The following is a 23,417-nucleotide window of genomic DNA, read 5'->3' on the forward strand; positions in this document are numbered from 1 at the left end:
GATAGCCGGGCTTGGAAAAGAATCATCTGTGTTCCCCTTCTTCGTCTCCTTGCTTACGAATATCTCCCCCATCCACTGCAATCTAGCCACTGCCCCCCACCATTCCATTTGGTTTGGCCCAACAAAATAGACTGACCTGGATTCAAACACTGGCTCAGTCACTTACCTGATGTGTGACCTTGGGCAAATTACATAAGTCTCAGCCTCAGTTTCCTCTTCTATAAAAGGGAATGGTATCCATGCTGCAGTGTCATGGTGAAGTTTAGCGATATTGCATACGAAGCACCAACACATGGATGCTATTACTCTTTCATGATTCTAAGCTTCTTGGTAGCAGAAAGCATATTTTAAAGGTGCACGGGACATTCTAATGCAGCTTTTTGGTGCTGGAATTCTGATAAGATAGGAAGAAAATGCACCCATGTCCAAATGAGTCTAGGAAAACATCCCTATTGAGAATTTCACATCCTTATCTCCCACATTTCCTTGCACAGTGCTTGACGCATAATAGGAACTCTATCAGTGTTTGTTAATGGTAGAAATGAAGAATTAATCTGTTTTCTTCATCTCAATTGTAGCCTTCTTGAAGGCAGATAATTTTTTCTTGTTACTAAGATTCCATGTGTTTTGTTCTCTCAAAAGGAAATATTAATTTTATCATGACATTTTTCAAAAGATAAGCAATATTTGATGATGGATAATTCTTTCATTCATCCAGATTCTTAGACTTAGGTGAACCCTGAGGGAAGGCTGAACTCAAGCATCCCAGTAAGAAAAGATTAGCTCTTTAATGTTTAAGAGTCATCAGGGAAAACGGGATTCCACAACCTTCCTCAGTAACTTGATTCAGAGTTAGATTAGATGGCAGGAAGACAATAAGGATTATTAAAATCCCTCATGCTCTACTTGTCTATTTCCAAATGCTAATGGGATCCCCAGGAAGTCAGGCAACTTCCTTTTTCCTTCTTTCTGGTGTGTGTGTGTAGGGTGGGGGGGACTGGAGAATGGAGAAGAGATTGTTTGCCCTGGCTGAAGTAGGGAAGGAAAATGGGCTCCCCCAGAGAATCCGAATCAAAGTTTTCCTATAGCAGAGTGGTTAAGAAATAGAGCTTAGGCTTTCAAAAATATGGACTCTGTTTCAAATTCAAGCTCCACTGTCTGATTTTAGGTAGCAAGTTATTTAAGCCCTCTGAGCTTCAGTTTCCTCATCTGAAACATGGGGATGATTATAGTAACTTCCCCAAGGATGGTCATTAAGATTAAATGAGAGAATTCATGGAAAGCCCTTAGCACATGCTTAGTAGTATAACAATAAATGCTAGCTGTTTATATCACAAGTAGAATTCTCTTTGAACAAGAGTATTTTCATGCCTAACTTGCTATTGTGGTCATGATGAAGTTATTCCCATGCCTTGGCAGACAGTCAACATACTGCTTTGCTGATGAAAATAAGCACTCCTGTGTGAGCACCACATTCCAAAGACCCCCATCACTTAGCAGGGGGATAAAATTATCGTTCTGTAAAACCAAAGGTAGGTCTGTGTTAGGACCGTGTTTGGACAAAAGCTTCACGTTAAATACCATGTTAGTCATAAAAAAATGTTATGCTTTTCCCAATGGGTTAGTGATATTTTGGTTGGGTGGATTGGGAAAAGAATTAGAGGGGTTGTTTTGGTTTTGTTTTAAGAGTAAGTACTTCCTTAGAGGACTGAAAGATGCCTGCCCCAAATGGAGTTCCTATTTGGGGGCCTAATCCTGGCAATAAAGTACCTCCTTCCTTTAAGGAAAAGGCAAAATCCAGGGCTAATCAGATGTTTAGCTATCTGAGTTATTTAGAGGGCTTGGAACAGCGGTTTCTGATTCAGTAGGTTTTGGATGCAGCCTGAAAATTTGCATTTCCGACAAGTTCCCAGGTGATGCTAGTACTGCCGTTCCAGGGAGACCTTGGAGAACCACTGCCTTAGAATAAAGTGAAGGAATAACAGCCCTTTCCACCTGTATAGTGTTGTTTACTTTTACCAGTCCCGTTCACATCCATTATCACATTGGAACCCCGTTGATGTCCCATTTGACAAAAAGTATTGTGGATGTCAATTGCTCGTGAGAAATAAGAGGTTAAACAGAAATGCACAAACTTTTGATTCTGCAGTATACTGTGATCCATATCTTATAAACTGATATCCTGTCTGTGGGACAGTGATATTTTGTGTGTGGGGGAAGGCCCTGAGGGAAAGAAAACTCTAAAAAGGAGATGGGGAATGTGGGTCACCTATGCTTACTTCTCTCCACTGCATCTATGAGAACATTGCCAGCAGTCTTTTCCCGTTGGGCCCAAATTTGCTCTCAGAACCCTTCTGACCAAGGTGCTCCAGGCAGCCACTACCAGCCAATCAGAGTTGACACAAACTGCTATGTTCCATTCATTCTCCAAAGGGAAATGAAGATGAACTAAATTGAATGGAACTGACTGTGTGAATTACCAACTGCAGCTTAAACTGAAGATATAGTCACAAGACACAGTGATTCTAGTGACTTTCCGGGTATTTTAGCAGCCTGTGAAGTCCTTTAGAGGAAAACAAAGCTATTCTGGTAAACGAACTTCTCCAGCCCAGCAGATTCCAAGAACTGGCCAATATCAAGATATCATTCATTCATTTATTCAACTATTATTTATTGAAGCCCACTCTTGTGCTAAACACTGTGCTAGACACTTTAGGCTACACAAATGGGTCGAACGCAGATCCTGCCTGATCTAGGAGAGAAGATAAAAGATGTGCAAAACTATACCTTAGGGCTTCAAGAAGCAAAGATAAGGGGTATGAGATGTCACTTTCAGGTGTGAACTTAGATCTGCCTGTGTTGTACCCATTTCCATGCCTACGTCACAATGTCTCAGGGAACATTAGTTAACTCCCTAAAACCTCTGCTCTTTGGTAACTGTTTTTCAAGAGAGATTTAGCAATTGGCAGGTGACCATTAGCTCAGTTCCCTGTTTAACATTAGCCAAGATTGAGACTAAATGGGATGGTTCTTTGTTATGACTTTCATGATTTAGCTGCAACCATCTTGGGTTTTGGTGATGAGAAATCATAGGCGTATAACATTCCCACAACTCAAGTCTGAAACAGAATTTGGGTCTGGATGGGAGTCTTCTGCAAGAATGGAGGAAAATGAGACCTAGAAAGGAAAGAGGCTCTGGGGAAAAAATGGGCCACTCATTATTTTTGAAGGCCAAAGATTAAAAATTTCTTGTTAAGTACCTGGAAATGGGTTCCTGCAGTAATACTGTAGCAGCAGGGCCCATAAAACAAATGGTCCAGGCTTCAGAGGTATTGGCAATAGCCACTTATTGGTAAAGTCCAGCTCAAAACCTCTCTCTCACTCTCTCTCTCTTTCACACACACACACATCACTGTTGTTTAAATATATGTACTCATATGATTATATCTCTTTTTGTGTTTTATAATAAGGAGAGAGACACTAACATTGCTTCTAGAATCATATCAAACAGCATGAGGAATCAAGAAGCCACGGAAACAGCATCTCTGGTTATGTGTAACTATAAAAAGCAATTGGATTTTTGAAAAACTAAACAGCAATTAAAAAACCAACTAAGGGTTTTCTTATGAACTGTCTCACAACTACAGTAATGAATTGTTCATTTGTACCTCATTCCATATATATATATATGTATACACACACACATATATATATATAAAGAGAGAGAGACTGAGAGGGATATATATTTATATTAATATATATTAGAGTCATCCTGAAATAAGCCTTAGTAGCTTAGCTTTTCCCTTGATTCTGAGGTTTTGTTTTTCTGTAAAGTTTGTGCATTTTTACATGTTAATAATCTCTTACACATGTACAACAAAGCTCTTTCACATTTGCTACCTCGTCTTGTCCTAACACCTTTGTGAGGCAGATAAAGCCACCAAATTTCAGACAAGGAAATTGAGGCTCTGAAATGTAAAATGGCCTGTCCAAAGTCACATGGTCACTAAAAGTTGGAGTCTGGACAATGATCCCTATTCTCAGCCTCTCAAAGCAATGTTCTCCCTGCTCTACTACCTGGGAGTGTGTACTATGTGTATCTGTCCCATTGAATAAGTGGAACTCCCCCACTGGCCATTCAGATCCACTCTGTGGGACCTATGCTTTATTCCTCCCCTCGATGAAAACCAGGGCTAGTTCTGTGACTTTTCTGGTCACTCTTGGATAATGAAAAGTTCTCTCGTCACTTCTGGTCCCAAAATATATCCCATTTTCAGTAAAGAGTCCAGTCCGGTCCCACTTAAGATTAAAATCCCAACAATCTAAATGTCCATCAACAGATGAATGGATAAAGAAAATGTGAGATACACACACACACACACACACACACACACACACACACACACACACAGAGGAATATTATTCAGCCATGAGAAAGACGGAAATCCTGTCATTTGCAACAACATGGACGGACCTTGAGGGTAGTATGCTAAGTATATTTTATTGTGGTAATCATTTCACAATACGTATGTCTGTCAAATCATCACATTGTACACCTTAAATGTACACAGTGCTATATGTCAAGTATATCTCAATAAAGCTGGAAACAAAATAAATTTTAAAATGAAAAAAAAGGTCAAAATCCCTATCTTCATTTAAAGCAAAACTGTCTCCATTCCCTCAACTACAGCCTGCAGTGGAAAGGGGGATAGTGGTCATCTTATTCTCAAGTTCCATGCCTTGCACTTCTACTCCCCACCCTTGCTTAGCTAACTATGGCTTCTGACTTCCTCAGATGTCAAAGCAGAGACAGAGAAGTAAGGGGGCAAGAAAGACCTTATTTAATCAGTGCTGCCATGATAATCCAGCATCAGCGCTCTCTGATGTATTATGTAGTGTTATATTATGATCTTCCCATGTCCCTGCTTTAAAAAAAAATGCTCCTCTACCCACAATCTCAACTCCTTCATTCTCAACAAACCAACTTACTTTCTTCCCTAACGAGTTGCTTGAGACTCTTTAAAGTACATTGGTTTAAGAACGGAGATTCTGAAATCACAGCAGCTTAACTTCAAGTCACAGTTCTATTCCTTACTAGCTGTGTGACTTTAGATAAGGCAGCCAACCTGTTTGAACCTCAATTTTCTCATCTGTAAAATGGGGACAATAATAGTGTTACCTTGCAGGTTTATAGTGAGGATTACAAGAGATAATGTATATAAAACACTTGGCATAAGTCCTGGAGCACAGTAAGTACTCAGTGAATGTTGCCTATTATTGCTTTTACTATTACTCATGCAACAATCATTCATTGACTACCTACCATGAGCTCCTCATTGTGATAGAACTTAGAGAGGTGAAAGGCAAAGACCCAGTTCCTGCACTCAAGGAGTTGACAGTCTACAGCAGAGGTCCTCAAACTTGCACATTAGATTCACCTGAAGGGCTTTTAAAACTGTCAATGCAATTAAATTAGAATTTCTGGGTGTGTGTGACCTGGGCGTCAGGATGTTTTCAGGTGATATGACTATGTGGCCAGGGTTGAGAACCACTGATCCAGAGTAGCAGTTGGCAAATGTTTTTTGGAAAGGACCAGAGAGTAAATACTTTTGACTTTGTGGGCCATGTACTCTCTATTGCAACTACTGAACTCTGTGGCTGAAGCACAAAAGTAGCTATAGACAGTACGTAAATGAATGGGCATGGCTGTGTTCCAATTAAACTTTATCTACAAAACAGAAGCCAGGGGCTTCCCTGGTGGCGCAGTGGTTGAGAGTCCGCCTGCCGATGCAGGGGACGCGGGTTCGTGCCCCGGTCCGGGAGGATCCCACATGCCGCGGAGCGGCTGGGCCCATGAGCCATGGCCGCTGAGCCTGTGCGTCCGGAGCCCGTGCTCCGCAACGGGAGAGGCCACAGCAGTGAGAGGCCCGCGTACAGCAAAAAAAAAAAAAAAAAAAACAAAACAGAAGCCAGACCCTAGTTTGCTGATTCCTGGTGTAGACTACTGAAGTAAATCAAAGATGACATTAAACCACGGTGGGTGCAATGATAGGTCAGGCAGCGCATTCTGGAAGCAGGGAAGTCTAAGCTGGATCTTGCAGAGTGTGTAGCAGCTAGCCAGGAGAGGCATGGGGTGGGGGGCACAGATGGAGGATAGATCTTCCAAGGAGAAAGAAAACGACAGCAATAGCTATTAGGTAAACCTGGAGAATTGGTGGACCTGAAAATAGTTGGTATAGCTTGAGTGTACAGTAGTTGCTAGGGGAGAGGTAGTAGATAAACCTGGAGAGATATGAACAAATATGCAGGAGCCAGACCACGATGAACTTTATTTGTTGAGTTAAGGAGTCTAAACTTTATCTTGTAGACCATGGGGAATAGTTGCGTTATGAGAGTCACATTTTTGAATGGGCACTCTGGCAGGTGAGGATGAGGGATGTGGGGATGTGTCACAGCAGACTGGTAGCAGTTAGGGAACAATTATAGTGATCTTGTAAGACATAATGAGTGTGAACAAAGTAATTGCTGTAGTGATGAGAAGTAGAGGAATTCAAAATACATGAAGAACTAGACTCGACAACAGGAGATGGATTGATTGAATTGAGAGAGGGCAGTTTAAGGAGAGGAGTGCATCAAGAATGGAGCCTAGGGCCTCCCTGGTGGCGCAGTGGTTGGGGGTCCGCCTGCCGATGCAGGGGACACGGGTTCGTGCCCCAGTCTGGGAAGATCCCACATGCCGCAGGGCAGCTGGGCCCGTGAGCCATGGCCGCTGAGCCTGCGCGTCCGGAGCCTGTGCTCCGCAACGGGAGAGGCCACGACAGTGAGAGGCCTGCGTACTGCAAAAAAAAAAAAAAAAAAAAAGAATGGAGCCTACCTTTCTGGCTTGTGCAGAAAGCCATGAGAGCATTTGATGCTGTTTCCTGAGATGAGGAGCACTGATGAAAAGATGACAGGAAGACTATGAGTGTGATTTAAAACATGTGGAGTTTGCGATGCCAGTGGGATGTTCATGTGGCTATATCCAATAAACAGTCTTGAGCAGAGGAGTGAGGTTAGGATGGATAATAGAGTTGGGCAGTCGATAGCATATAGATGTAATTAATGCGGTGGTTTGGATGAGTTCACCCATGGACTGACTCCAGAGATGACTGTGGTCACCACTTCCATTGGGATGGGGAAGAAAGAGGAGGGGCTACATGAGGATTCAGGGAATAATTGCAGGTTTTGAGGGAACTCCTACCCAATGGTCTCTACTGTCTCTGAAATAGGAGATCTATGCCTCCAGATCCACACTCCACCCTTTTCCATCGTGCTCTGTAAGCAAGAGGCTGACCTCCATGACACTTCAGGTTGAGTTTGGTCAGTGGAAGTGACTAGCAGGAGACAGAAGAATGCGAGAAGAGTGAGTCCTGGGTATTTGTTCCCCTAGTTCCTCCCTTACTGGGTTGCTTCAGGCCAACTATTTCTCTCTGCAAAAGTCCATAGCACCCATCAGTTGCCCTCCCAAGTTCTGGTGACTGCTTGTTTTCCTAGCCCCTGAAAACACAGACATTTAACACTCCACACTGTTGCTAGCTCCAGAGTCTGTGCTCTGTCATATTGGTTTCCTGAAATTCTGCCCCCACCTTTCTAAATGATCCCTTCATTAAATTAATTTTCACTATCCAGTTTGCATATGACATCTGATGCCTGCAAGGACCCAGACTGATAGAGGAGGCAAAGTCATTTAGCGAGAAAGGGAAATGATGTGAGAAGTAGTTTAAGAAGACGGAATAAGGTTTGGAGTAACTTTCATGGAGAACGAAAGAAGGGGCTGATAAGAGACATTGACAGGATTGCTGGGCAGTGTTGAGGGAAAGCCCCAGTGGAGGCCGGAAGCTGCTCTTATAGAAGAGCGGAGAAGCAGATGGTTGGCTTGATCCATGGGAGGAGTTATTTACCAGATGCCAAATGAGTTCAGAGTATTGGTAAAGAATAGTTGCAAAGCAAGCTAACTTAGAAACAAGACTGGAGAGAGAAGTCATAAAGCTATCTGGTTACTGGTAGACTAGGGAAAATGGATAATATAATGACTACATTTCTCCCTACAAGTACACAATCCAATAGTCATTTGAAAAAGGGTTATTTAAAGAGTTGAAACCTTTACATCTCAGTCACCCTGGCAGGGCCCAGACTAGGATGAGGCAAGAAAAGTGTCTAGGGTCCAAACGTAAGATGCACTCACTGTCAGGTGCCAAAGCTGCACTTCCATGACCCTGAGAGTGAGTGCCTCCTTATATTTTGCACCCTTAGTGCTTCCGTTTCTCACCCGAGGAGCCCCTAGCACACAGAATCCTGATCCGGACATAACCATTAACATTTTGGTACATTTCCTTCCAGTCTGTTCTCCTAATCATTTATCTATTTCACTAAGTTGAGGTCATACTGCTCATGCAGTTTTGTATCCAGCTTCATTTATTTGACGTTATAATGAAATTGAATCTTCTTTAGAACTGCTTTTATGATGTTTCTGTTCATTTGGTAATGCATACTCACTGCAGCAAAACCAGACAATACAGATAAGCAAAAAAGCAAAAAAAAGAGAATCATCTGTAATCTCACCATCCAGAGACAATGACTGTCGTCACTGTGCTGCATACTGAGATTGATTCATGAATCAAACAAGTATTTCTGTTGTAGAAATATACTGCCAGCTTGTGGAAGGCTGTGCAGAGAAAGTTTGCAGTTAATCAAGTGTAGGGAAGTTGGGAGAAGGATTTTGGGGAAGAAGGGAAGGCACAGAGCCACAACCTCGAGTGGAAAACAAACACACCCTGCCAAAGGACCCTACATTTTACTCCCAACATCAAAGAGTCTGTTCTCCCACTCAAAGTGAAAAGATTTCATCTGTGGTGAAATTATATAGTAAAAGAAAAAAAAACCACCTGCTGGTTTGAATACTTTGTAATAATGACACACTCTGTAAGCTAGTTTTTCTTTGGGGAGGGTGGGCAACTGTTTTCCTGTAGTCCTCCAAGTGAAAGATACATGATGTCACATTCCCTGGTGAGAGGCAGGATGTCTGGTCATGGCCATGATAAATGTGACTATGATCTTCCTTAGTAATATGTGATCACCATTTATAGAAGTATTTTAGATTCTAGCTTTCCATTAGAAAACTTTGGTAAGTCTTGATGGCTCCTCCATTACCTAGAGAATAATTTTTTAAGAACCCTCCTCATTATCTGGCCCTAGGCTAGCTTTTCAGCATTTTCTCTTTCTCCACTACCACCACCACCTTTGCCTCCATTGCTACCACCTCTTCCCTTCCTCCTGTAATTCTAGCTAGTAGGGTTAGTCCCCCGCCCCAAATTTATCCCTATTTTCCAGCTTCCCTCTCTTGTTCTGCTCAGATTGCCTCTAAAGCCTCACCTTCCCCCAGCTTTACCTGTTGAACTCTGCCTTCCCCAAAGATCCAACCCAAATGATAATTCTAGTGTGAAGTCTTCCCAGATCCAGCCCATCAGAAGTATTATGAATTGGATTTCTGATACTGCTCAGGTTCTTATTGAAGTAAGGGATATAGTTTTGAGTAGAGTCAATAGGTATTTTCTTGTTAGGATATTTGATGTTAAGGCACAGAGATAAATAGGAAATTCTAATCAATAAGATGCAGTCTATAGATATTCTGATAAATGGCGACGTTTATATATGCAACCTAAGCAGGGTGTCACTTTGAAGGGTTGATAGGTGCTGAGGAAGCAAAAATCATATGTCTCATGAAGGTGGATGGTATAGGACTAGTTAAATAAAAGATGAGAATTGGGACCCATATGCGGGGATGTGGGTGGAGAGAGGAAGACTAAGAGATAAGAGAGAGGTAATATCCTCTCCCTTCACTAATGGTAGGTATAGTAGGAAACATCTGGAGTTTGGAGGGGAGGAATCTGAGAGCCAGGCCAGACCTTGCACTAAACATTTTATAAACCCTGTCTTCTCTAGTCTCAAAAGCACACTTTGCTGGAATTGGCCAACCTAGATGTGAGTCATGGGTCTATCACTCACTAGCTTTGTTCATTTGGGCAAATAACTTCATGTACTCCAAGTCTCACATTTCTCATCTGTAAAGTAGGACAAACAATGATGGCTTTCTAAAGGGTTCATGCAACAATCAAATGAGATAATGTATGTAAAGGAGCTGTGTATACTGTATATGCATCACCACAAAAATGCCTGACAAGGTACAAGTAAAAGAAAACATTTTTTATCATTACTTTATTCATTCTGTCAATAAATTTTGCCCTGTTTGCCAAGGATCAAGGATATAGAAGCTTTCTTCACCAAGTACAGTCTATGAATGCTAGGACCTAGCTGGGACTTGTGATTACAGGGGACCTGGGTGCTTGGGGCATTTTTTCTGGGTTACAGTTCATAACTTGGAAACCTACCTATGGGAATCTGATTCCTTGAGGGGCTGAAGGGACCAAAAAATCAGAAGAGAGTGCAGTTGTCCCAGCAACCAGGGCCAGAGCTTACCCGGTTGAGTCTTCAAAGAGCAGGACGAAATGGTCCAAAATCTGACTTGTCTCCCACCCACTGGATGAGTCTGGATACCAGACATGTATTGCATGGACATGCTGGTCTGCTTGTCATGTGACATGCACCCTGATCATTCTCACACCTACAATAATGCATCTGTACACCCAAGACTGATGCAGTTGTTCTTGAGGATGGACTTGGATGTGAGAAAGGTAACAGGCTCAGGGCTATTTTTCCCCAAGGAAGTTCCTTGCAAAAGGAGGCCCCTAATCCTCAGCAGTGTCAGTGAAAGTAAAAGTAAACACAGGTTGATAAAAGCCTAAACCTGGAATTTGCTCACAGACTGAGTAAGTGGGAAATTTATTCTGGTGCTAGATTTGGACCTCTGCTCTCAGGTGGAAGGGACATCCTGGCTCCAATTCCATGCTTTCTCTCTCTCTCTCTGTTTCTCTCTGCCTCTCTGTCTCTCCCCCCACCCTTCTCTCTCCAAAACAGCTTTATTGGCATTCAATGAAGGGAACATATTCAATATTGTACACTTTGATAACTATTGATGTATATATACACTCAGGAAACCATCACTACAATTAAGATAATGAACACATTAGCACCCCCAAAATTTCCTTCCCTTTCCTTCAGTACATGGCCTTTTTGTTTTGTTAAGGTTTCCTTTGCTGTGCAAAAGCTTTTTAGTTTGATGTAGACCCACTTGTTTATTTTTGCTTTTGTTTCCTTTGCCTGAAGAGACATATCCAAACAAATATTGCTAAGACCAATGTCAAAGAGAATACTGCCTATGTTTTCTTCTAGGAGTTTTATGGTTTCACATCTTACATATAATTATTTAATCCATTTTATTTTGGTATGTGTTGTGAGAAAGTAGTCCAGCTTGATTCTTTTGCAGTTGTCTAGTTTTTCCAGCACCATTTATTGAAAAAGCTGTCTTTTCTCTCTTGTATATTCTTGACTCCTTTGTCATAGATTAATTGACCTTGCAAGTGTGGGTTCGTTTCTAGGCTCTCTATTATGTTCCATTGATATATGTGTCTGTTTTTGTGCCAGTAACATACTGTTTTGATTATTGTATCTTTGTAGTATAGTTTGAAATCAGGGAACATCACACCTCCAACTTTGTTCCTGCTTCTCAACATTGTTTTAGATATTTGAGGGTTTTTTGTGTTTCCAATCAAATTTTTGAATTATGTACTCTAGTTCTGTGAAAAATGCCATTGGTATTTTGATAGGGGTTGGATTATATCTGTAGATTGCCTTGGGTAATATGGTCATTTTAACAATATTAATTCTTCCAGTCCATGAACATGGTTTATCTGTTCACCTGTTTATGTCATCTTCAATTTCCTTTATCAATGGCTTATAGTTTTCCAAGTGCAAGTCTTTTACCTCCTTGGTTAGATTTATCCCTAGGTATTTTATTCTTTTTGATGCAATTGTAAATGGGATTGTTTTCTTAATTTCTCTTTCTGATAGTCCGCTATTAGTGTATAGAAATGCAACATTTCTGTATATTAATTTTTAATATATTTTTATTGAAGTATAGTTGATTTGCAAAGTTGCTTTCTGACTTACTTCACTCTGTATGACAGACTCTAGGTCCATTCACCTCAGTACAGATAACTCAATTTCTTAATATTCCATTGTATATATGTGCCACATCTTCTTTATCCATTCATCTGTCGATGGACACTTAGGTTGCTTCCATGTCCTGGCTATTGTAAATAGAGCTGTAATGAACATTGTGGTACATGACTCTTTTTGAATTATGGTTTTCTCAGGGTATATGTCCAGTAGTGGGATTGCTGGGTCATATGGTAGTTCTATTTTTAGTTTTTTTAAGGAACCTCCATATTGTTTTCCATAGTGGTTATATCAATTTACATTCCCACCAACAGTGTAGGAGGGTTCCCTTTTCACCACACCCTTTCCAGCATTTATTGTTTCTAGCTTTTTTGATAATGGCCATTCTGACTGGCGTGAGGTGATACCTCATTGTAGTTTTCATTTGCATTTCTCTAATAATTAGTGATGTTGAGCAGCTTTTCATGTGCCTCTTGGCCATCTATATGTCTTCCTTGGTGAAATGTCTATTTAGGTCTTCCACCCATCTTTTAACTGGATTGTTTGTTTTTTTGATATTGAGCTCCATGAGCTGTTTATATATTTTGGAGATAAATCCTTTGTCTGTTGTTTCATTTGCAAATATTTTCTCCCATTCTGAGGGTTGTCTTTTTGTCTTGTTTATGGCTTCCTTTGCTGTGCAAAAGCGTTTAAGTTTAATTAAGTCCGATTTGTATATTTTTGTTTTTATTTCTGTTACTCTAGGAGGTGGGTCAAAAAAGATCTTGCTGTGGTTTTTGTTAAAGAGTGTTTTTCCTATGTTTTCCTCTAAGAGTTTCAAAGTGTCTGGTCTTACATTTAAGTCTTTAAACTATTTGGAGTTTATTTTTGTGTATGGTGTTAGGAAGTGTTCTAATTTCATTCTTTTATATGTAGCTGTCCAGTTTTCCCAGCACCACTTATTGAAGAGGCTGTCTTTTCTGCATTGTATGTTCTTGCCTCCTTTGTCATAAATTAGGTGCCCATATGTGTGTGGGTTTATCTCTGGGCATTCTATCCTGTACCATTGATCTCTATTTCTGTTTTTGTGCCAGTACCATACTGTCTTGATTACTGTAGCTTTGTGGTATAGTTTGAAGTCGGGGAGCCTGACTCCTCCAACTCCGTTTTTCTTTCTCAAGATTGCTTTAGCTATTTGGGGTCTTTTGTGTTTCCATAAGAATTGTAAGATTTTTTGTTCTAATTCTGTGAAGAATGCCATTGGTAGTTTGATAGGGATTGCATTGAATCTGTAGAGTGCTTTGGATAGTATAGTCATTTTCACAATGTTGATTCTTCCAATCCAAGAACATGGTATATTTCTCCATCTGTTTATGTCATCTTTGATTTCTTTCATCAATGTTTTATAGTTTTCTGAGTACAAGTCTTTTGCCTCCTTAGGTGCGTTTATTCCTAGGTATTTGATTCTTTTTGTTGCAATGGTAAATGGGAGTGTTTCCTTAATTTCTCTTTCTGATTTTTCATTGTTGGTGTACAGGAATACCAGAGATTTCTGTGCATTAATTTTGTATCCTGCAACCTTACCAAATTTATTGATTAGTTCTAGTAGTTTTCTGGTGGCATCTTTAGGATTTTCTCTGTATAGTATAATGTTATTGGCAAACAGTGACAATTTTACTTCTTATTTTCCAATTTGTATTTCTTTTGCTTCTCTGATTGCTGTGGCTAGGACTTCCAAAACTATGTTGAATAAAAGTGGTGAGAGTGGACATCCTTGTCTTGTTCCTGATCTTAGTGGAAATGGTTTCAGTTTTTCACCATTGAGTATGATGCTTGCTGTGGGTTTGTCATATATGGCCTTTGTTATGTTGAGGTAGGTTCCCTCTATGCCCATTTTCTGGAGAGTTTTTATCATAAATGGGTGTTGAATTTTGTCAAAAGCTTTTCCTGTATCTATTGAGATGATCATATGGTTTTTATTCCTTCATTTGTTAATGTGGTGTATCACATTGATTGATTTGTGTATATTGAAGAATCCTTGCATCCCTGGGGTAAATCCCACTTGATCATGGAGTATGATCCTTTTAACGTGCTGTTGGATTCTGTTTGCTAGTATTTTGTTCAGGATTTTTACATGGATGTTCATCAGTGATATTGATCTATAAGTTTCTTTTTTTGTGACATCTTTTTCTGGTTTTGGCATCAGGGTGATGGTGGCTTTGTAGAATGAATTTGGGAGTGTTTCTCCCTCTGCACTTTTTTGGAAGAGTTTGAGAAGGATTGGTGTTAGCTCTTCTCTAAATGTTTGGTAGAATTCACCTGTGAAGCCATCTGGTCATGGACTTTTGTTTGTTGGAAGGTTTTTAATTATGGTTTCAATTTCATTACTTGTGATAGGTCTGTTTATATTTTCTAATTCTTCCTGGTTCAGTCTTGGAAAATTGTACCTTTCCAAGAATTTGTCCATTTCTTCGTGGTTGTCCATTTTATTGGCATATAGTTGTTTGTAGTACTGTCTTATAATCCTTTGTATTTCTGCAGTGTCAGTTGTGATTTCTCCTTTTTCATTTAAAATTTTATTGATTTGTGTCCTCCCCCTTTTTTTCTTGATGAGTCTGGCTAAGGGTTTATCAATTTTCTTTATCTTCTCAAAGAACCAGCTTTTAGTTTTTTTGATCTTTGCTATTGTTTTCCTCGTTTCTATTTCATTTATTTCTGCTCTGATCTTTATGATTTCTTTCCTTCACTGACTTTGGGTTTTCTTTGTTCTTTCTCTAGTTGTTTTAAGTGTAGGGTTAGATTGTTTATTTGAGGTTTTTCTTGTTTCTTGAGGTGAGATTGAATTGCTGTAAACTTCCCTCTTAGAACTGCTTTTGCTGCGTCCCATAGGTTTTGGGTCATCGTGTTTTCATTGTCATATTTTTCTATGTATTTTTAAATTTTTTCTTTGATTTCTTCAGTGATCTCTTGGTTATTTAGTAGTGTACTGCTTAGCCTCCATTTATTTGTGTTTTTTACAGTTTTTTTCTTGTAATTGATTTCCAATCTCATAGCACTGTGGTCAGAAAAGATGCTTGATACAATTTCAATTTTCTTAAATTTTCCGAGGCTTGATTTGTGCCCCAAGGTGTGATCTCTCCTGGAGAATGTTCTGTGTGCACTTGAGAAGAAAGTGTATTCTGCCACTTTTGGGTGGAATGTTCTATAAATATCAATTAGATCTCTCTTGTCTATTGTGTCATTTAAAGCTTGAGTTCCTTATTTATTTTCTGTTTGGATGATCTGTCCATTGGTGTAAGTGGGGTGATAAAGTCCCCTACTATTATTGTTTCACTGTTGATTTCTCCTTTCATGGTTGTTAGCATTTGCCTTATGTATTGAGGTGCTCCTGTGTTGTGTGCATAAACATTTATAATTGTTATATCTTCTTCTTGGATTGATCCTTTGATCATTATGTAGTGTCCCGCATTATCTCTTGTAACAGTCTTTACTTTAAAGTCTATTTTATCTGATACAAGAATTGCTACTCCAGCTTTCTTTTGATTTCCATTTGCATGGAATATCTTTTTCCATCCCTTCACTTTCAGTCTGTATGTGTCCCTAGGTCTGAATTGGGTCTCTTGTAGAGAGCATATATATGGGTCTTGTTTTTGTATCCATTCAGCCAGTCTGTGTCTTTTGGTTGGCTCATTTAATCCATTTACATTCAAGGTTATTATCGATATGTATGTTCTTACTACCATTTTCTTAATAGTTTTGGGTTTGTTATTGTAGGTCTTTTCCTTCTCTTGTATTTCCTGCCTAGAGAAGTTCCTTTAGCATTGGTTGTAAAGCTGGTTTGGTGGTGGTGAATTATCTTAGCTTCTGCTTGTCTGAAAAGCTTTTGACTTCTCCATTGGATCTGAATGAGATCCTTGCTGGGTACAGTAGTCTTGGTTGTAGGTTTTTCTCTTTCATCACTTTAAGTATATCCTGCCACTCTCTTCTGGCCTGCAGAGTTTCCACTGAAAAACCAGCTGATAACCTTTTGGGGATTCCTTTGTATGTTATTTTTTGTTTTTCCCTTGCTGCTTGTAATATTTTTTCTTTGAATTTAACTTTTTTTATTTTGATTAATATGTGTCTTGGTGTGTTTTTCCTAGGGTTTATCCTGTATGGGACTATCTGTGCTTCCTGGACTTGGGTGACTATTTCCTTTCCCATGTTAGGGAAGTTTTCAACTATAATTTCTTGAAATATTTTCTCAGACCCTTTCTTTTTCTTTTCTTCTTTTGGGATCCCTATAATTCGAATGTTGTTGCGTTTAGTGTTGTCCCAGATGTCTCTGAGATTGTCCTCAATTCTTTTCATTCTTTTTTCTTTATTCTACTCCTTGGCAGTTATTTCCACCATTGTGACTTCCAGCTCACTTATTTGTTCTTCTGCCTCAGTTATTCTGTTATTGATTCCTTCTAGTGTATTTTTCATTTCAGTTATTGTGTTGTTCATCTCTGTTTGTTTGTTCTTTAGTTATTCTAGATCTTTGTTAAACATTTCTTGTATTTTCTCAATTCGTGCTTCCATTCTATTTCCGAGATTCTGGATCATCTTTACTATCATTACTCTGAATTCTTTATCAGGTAGATTGCCTATTTCTTCTTCATTTATTTGATCTTGTAGATTTTTACCTTGCTCCTTCATCTGTGACGTATTTTTTTGCCATCTCATTTTTTTTATGAGTTTGTGCTCCTGTTTTACTGGTTGTTTGGCCTGAGGCTTCCAACACTGGAGTTTGTAGGCTATTGGGTAGATCTGGGTCTTGGTGCTGAGATGAGGACCTCTGTGAGACCTCTCTGTGAGACCTCACTCCTATGAATATTCCCTGGGGTCTGAGGTTCTCTGTTAGTCCAGTGGTTCGGACTTAGAGCTCCCACTGCAGGAGCTTCTGCCCAACCCTAGGCTCGCAAACCAGGATCCTGCAAGCCTCGTGGGGTGGCAAAAAAAAAAAAAAGAGAACAATAACAAAGTTAAAAAAAGTAGACTAGGAAACTAACTAACAGATATGTTAGAAAGCATGTAAAAATAAAAATATAGATGAATCCACGGCCAGAAGTTTCTTTAGTACCACAGTGTTAAAAACGAGGAGGAGGGAAAAGAAAAAAAAAGTGGGGGGAGAGGCCTTGGCTGTGGAGGGCAGGGCCTAAGCAAGGGTGAGGTTTGGGTGGTGGGTGGGGCCAATGCTCAGGACCCACAGGGCTGGAAAAGGCCCTGGGGACTGTGTGGGGGGGTGGGGCCTTGGCTCAAGGAACAGAAGGGGCCCAGGCGTGCCCCCCACCCCTGGTCTCAGAGGGCATGGGACTCCATCTGTGAGCCCAGCAGGCTTCCTGGGCTCGAGGGGGTGGGGCAAATGCCCTCGTCTCCTGTCCTGCTCCTCCATTCTGGGGTCTGGGAGGGCCCCTCCCACCTGCCTCTCCTGATCTCCCTGGTCTCCCTCCTATGTCCCCCAGACCAATGCGGCTGGCCAGGGGGACTTGGAGAGCAGGGGACCGGCCTGGGAGCTCAGCAGGTTCCCTGTGCCCAAGTGGGTGGGGCAAACGCCCTCTGCTCCTCTCCTGCTCCTCCTTCAGGGCCCCTCCTGCCTGCCTCTCCTGATCTCCCCGGCCTCCCTCCTATGCCCCCAGGACCCACGCAGCCTGGATGGGGCTTTGGAGTCGGGGGAACTGGCTGGGGAGCTCAGCAGGCTCCGCAGCCTGAGCCCTCTGCTCCTCTCTCGCTCTTCCTGGAGAGTCCATCCCACCTGCCTCTCCTGATCTCTCTGGCCTCAGGGACACCGATCCTGTCTGGCCTCCACTTCTCCTCCCCCCTCAGTCCCCCTATGTCCTACCAGTTCACTCTGGGGTTCCTCCTGTCTCCTTGGGCATTAGAGTCCCCCACCAGCAGTGGCAGGCACCCTAGTTGTGGGGAGATGCTAACTCAGCATCTTCCCACATGGCCATCTTAACTCCGCCTCCCGGGATTGTTTCTTAATTTCTCTTTCTGATAGTTCACTGTTAGTGTATATAAATGCAGCATTTCTATATGTTAATTTTGTATCCTGAAACATTACTGAATTCACTTATTAGTTCTAATAGTTTTTTGGTGGCATCTTTAGGATTTTTGATGTATAGTATCATGATATTTGCAAACAGTGACACTTTTACTTCTTCCTTTCCAATCTGGATTCCTTTATTTATTTTTCTTGTCTGATTGCTGTGGCTAAGACTGCCAATAGTATGGGTGCTGGCCTGCTGGTATGCAGGGCTAGGTCCTGGGGTGAATGGCTGCAGGGTCCATGAGGTCCCAGGACTGATGCCAGACTGCCAGTGGACAGCACTGGGTCCCAGGATGGCTGGCTGTGGGGCCTGGGGTGGGGGGTCATGGGACTGGTGCTGACCTGTTGGTGGGTGGTAAGCCCTGGGTGCTAATAGGCTAGAGAGAGGGCTCCAAGATGGCACTTATTAGCACCAGTGTCCTCATGGTAGAATAAGCTCCCCAAAATGGCTGCCTGCAGCATCTGTGTCCCCAGTGGGAGTCCCAGTTGCCTCCTACCTCTCCAGGAGGCTCTCCAAGATCAGCAAGTGGGTCTGACCCAAGCTCCTTTCAAATTACTGCCTCTGTGCTGGATATGGAGCATGTGAAATTTTGTGCACACAATTTACAGTCCTCTAGCTCTTCTGTATGCAAGCCCTGCTGGCCTTCAAAGCCAGACATTCTGGGGGCTTGTTTTCCGGGTGCAGGACCCCTAGACTGAGGAGCCCAATGTGGGCCTTGAACCCCTCACTCCTTGGAGAAAACCTCTGCAGTTGTGATTATCCTCCCATTTGTGGGTTGCCTGCCTGGGGTGTGGGTCTTGACCATACTGCATCTCCACTCCTCCTACCCATCTCATTGTAGTTCCTTCTTTATATCTTTAGTTGTGGGGAATCTTTTCTGCAAATCTTCAGCTCATTCTCATAGATAATTGCTCTGTAAACAGCTGTAATTTTTGTCTGTCCACAAGAAGAGGTAGGCTCAAGGTCTTCCTACTCCACCATTTTGGCCATATTCTGAACAGTTGCTTTCTTTTACCTTGGGTATATACCTAGGAATAAAAAGGTTGGCCCATATGATAGGTATGTGATTAGATTTTTAAGAAACTGCCAAGTAGTTTTACAAAGTGATTGTGTCATTTTACATTCTTACCAGCAATATAAGAGGGTCCCAGTTCTTCTTCCTGGCCAACACTTGGAATGGTTAGTCTTTTAAAAGTTTTGCCATTCTAATAGGTATATAATTATATTTTTATTGTGCTTTTAATTTGTATTTCTGTAATGATTAATGATTTTGAGCACCTTCTCATGTACTTATTTCCCGTGTGTATATCTTCTCTGGTGAAACGTCTTTTCAAATATTTTATCCATTTTTAATGGATTATCTTTTCTTATTGTGTTTTGATAGTTATTTATTCTGGATACAAGTCCTTTATCCAATATGTGATTTACAAATATTTACTCCCTGACTGTAGCTGCCTTTTAATTTTCGTGTTAGTGTCTTTTGAAGAGCAGTAGTGTTTACTTTTGACGCAGTTCAGTTTATCAGTTATTTTCTTTGATAGATCATTCTTTTGGTGCCATGTCTAAGAAATCTTTGCTTAAACAAAAGTCACAAAGATTTTTCTCCTACATTTTCATCTATAAGTTTTATAGTTTTAGGTTTCACTCAGGTCTGTGATCCACTTTGAGTTAATTTTTTTTAATTAATTAATTAATTTATTTATTTTTGGCTGTGTTGGGTCTTTGTTTCTGTGAGAGGGCTTTCTCTAGTTGCGGCAAGCAGGGGCCACTCTTCATCACAGTGCGCGGGCCTCTCACTATCGCGGCCTCTCTTGTTGTGGAGCACAGGCTCCAGACGAGCAGGCTCAGTAGTTGTGGCTCACAGGCCCAGTTGCTCCACGGCATGTGGGATCTTCCCAGACCAGGGCTCGAACCCGTGTCCCCTGCATTGGCAGGCAGATTCTCAACCACTGCACCACCAGGGAAGCCCGAGTTAATTTTTTATATGGTACAATTTTTTTATATCGATTGACGTTTTATTTATTTATTTGCATGTAGAATTGTTCCAGAACCATTTGTTGAAAGGATTATCCTTTCTACATGAATTTCATTTGCACCTTTGTCAAATATCAGTTGTCCCTATTTAGGTGGGTCTATTTCTGGAGTCTCTATTCTGTTGATTTGTCTATTTTGATGCCAATACCACACGGACTTGATTACTGACATTTTATAGTAAGTCTTGAAATTCCCCAACTTTGTTATTTTTCAAAAGTGTTTTGTGTTGCTATTCTAGGTTTTTTTGTACTCCCGTATGAAATGTGAAATCTGATTGTTGGGTTCAACAAAAGCCTACTGGGATTTTGATTGGGAGTGTATTGAATCTATAGAGCATTTTGGGAGAATTTACATTTTAACAATATTATGTCTTTCAACTGATGAACAAGATAAATATCTCCATTTATTGAGATTTTGTTTAATTTTTCTCAGCAATGTTTTGTAGTTTTTAGTATGCAGGTCTTGCACTTCTTTTCTAAAATGTGTTCCTAAGTATTTTATTATTTTTGATGCTATTGAAAACTCAATTATTTTCTTAATTTCAGTTTTGGATTGTTCATTTGTTCAAATTGAAATTGTTCAATTTGGAACAATTCTACATGCAAATAAATAAATAAATAAAATGTCAATCGATATAAAACAAAGTGTACCATATAAAAAATTAACTCAGGGGCTTCCCTGGTGGTGCAGTGGTTGAGAGTCCGCCTGCCAATGCAGGGGACACAGGTTTGTGCCCCGGTCTGGGAGGATCCTGTATGCCGTGGAGCAGCTGGGCCCGTGAGCCATGGCCGCTGGGCCTGCGCGTCCAGAGCCTGTGCTCCACAATGGGAGAGGCCACAACAGTAAGAGGCCCGCGTACCGCAAAAAAAAAAAAAAAATTAACTCAAAGTGGATCACAGACCTGAGTAAAACCTAAAACTATAAAACTTATAGATGAAAATGTAGGAGAAAAACCTTTGTGACTTTTGGTTAAGCAAAGATTTCTTAGACATGGCACCAAAAGAATGATCTATCAAAGAAAATGTGTTCCTAAGTATTTTATTATTTTTGATGCTATTGAAAACTCAATTATTTTCTTAATTTCAGTTTTGGATTGTTCATTGTAAATGCAATTGATTTTTGTATATTGACCTTATATCCTGAAACCTTGTTGAACTTGTTTATTAGTTCTCATAGTTTCTAATGGATTCTTTAGGAGTTTCTATACATAAAACAATGTCATCGGGCTTCCCTGGTGGCGCAGTGGTTGGGAGTCCGCCTGCTGAGGCAGGGGACGCAGGTTCATGCTCTGGTCTGGGAGGATCCCACGTGCCGCGGAGCGGATGGGCCGGTGAGCCATGGCTGCTGGGCCTGCGCTTCTGGAGCCTGTGCTCTGCAATCGGAGAGGCCACAGCAGTGAGAGGCCCGCGTACCACAAAAAACAAACAAACAAACAAACAAAAACCAATGTCATCTATGAATAGAGATAGTTCTACTTCTTCCTTTCCAATCTAGATGCGCCCCCCCCCCCCCGCCTTTTTGTTACCTTATTGCACTGGCTAGAACCTCCAGTATAATGTTGAATAGAACTGATGAACGAGATATCCATGTATTTTTCCTGAACTTTGGGGAAAGCATACAGGCTTTCATCATTAAGTATGGGGGGTTAGCTGTGGGGTTTTTGTAGATAGCCTTTATCAGGTTGAGGAAGTTGCCTTCTAGTTCTAGTTCTAGTTTGCTAGGACTTTGACCCATGGATTATTTAGAAGTATGTTATTTAATTTCCAAATATTTGAGAGTTTTCCAAATATCTTTCTGTTATTGATTTCTAATTTAATTCCTTTGTGCTCAGAGGACATATTTTGTATAAATGTTTCATGTACTCTTGAAAAGAATGTGGATTCTTCTGCCATTGGGTAGTGTGTTCTGTAAATACCAGTTAAATCATGTTGGTTGATGGGGTTGTTGAATTCTTCTATATCACTGTTGATTTTCTGTCTAGTTGTTCTACCAGTTGTTGAAAAAGAGGTATCAAAATCTCCAAATATTGTGGATTAATTTATTTCCCCCTGCAGTTCTGATTTTGCTTTGTGTATTTTGAAGCTCTGTTATTAGCTGCATAAGTTTTTAAGATTGATAATGTTCTTGGTGAGTTGACCACTTTATTACTAAGAAATAAATTATAGTTCTGGTAAGAGCTCTCTTCCTGACATGCGTTTGGCTACCTTCTCCCTATATGCTCACGTGGGCTTTCCTCTGTGTGTATGTATGGGGGGGGGGTGTCTTTGTTTTCTCTTCTTGTTAGGATATCAGTCCTATCGGATTAATGCCCCAGCCTTATAACCTGATTTAACCTTAATTACTTCCCTAAAGGCCCTGTCTCCAAATAAAATTACATTGGGGATTAGAGCTTCAACATATGAATTTTGTAGGGGCACAAACATTCAGTCCATAAAAGGGTGACTTCTAAAAATACTGCTAAAAATATTGTGAAACTGTTGGGCAAAGAATTATGTTCATGATGGATAATGACAACTACAATCACTGTTAACATGGATCATTGTTATGTAGAAATCTTTTCTAGCTAGGGAGGGGTGTGATAAATAAAAATAATCTGTGTAGAAATTTAGGAAGTACTTTAGTGTAACTATCATCTTTCAGACCTGAACCCATGTTCCAGCTAGTGGAACATACTGCCCCCAGTGCACTATGAAGGAATGGTTTATGTTGGGGTGGGTGTGGTAAATAGTAAATAGCAAACGTAGTAAATAGTAAACGTAGTAGAATCCACTGGTTACCTTCCTTACTCATATTTTGTGTTTTTGAGATAAAAGAATTGTTCTTTATCAGTAATGTATCACTGATGTGTTTATGACTGCAGAAGTCGTCTGAATTGTTTTGGAAAGAAAGTTTTTTCACTGGTATGACTAATGCGGCAGGAATCAATTCATTGGAAATGGACATTATCTGATGATTGTCCTCTTTAACATATTAAATAGCTTTTACTTCACATTGAGATATCCTGGACTCTGACTTGAGCTATTATCCTATAATATCAGCTTCATTGAGAATTAGCAGTTAATTGTGAGACACTTGAGGCTAATACCACATTGTGATTAGCTGATGAATTATTGGGGAAAGGAGACCGATGTGCATAAACTTCATACATACTGCTCTCATCCTTTCATTAATCTTAGCCACCTCACTTTTCCTCTAGCACTTTAAGAATGCTGGTTCCCT

The sequence above is a fragment of the Phocoena sinus genome, chromosome X (genome assembly GCF_008692025.1).
Source record: "Phocoena sinus isolate mPhoSin1 chromosome X, mPhoSin1.pri, whole genome shotgun sequence".
NCBI lineage: Eukaryota > Metazoa > Chordata > Mammalia > Artiodactyla > Phocoenidae > Phocoena > Phocoena sinus.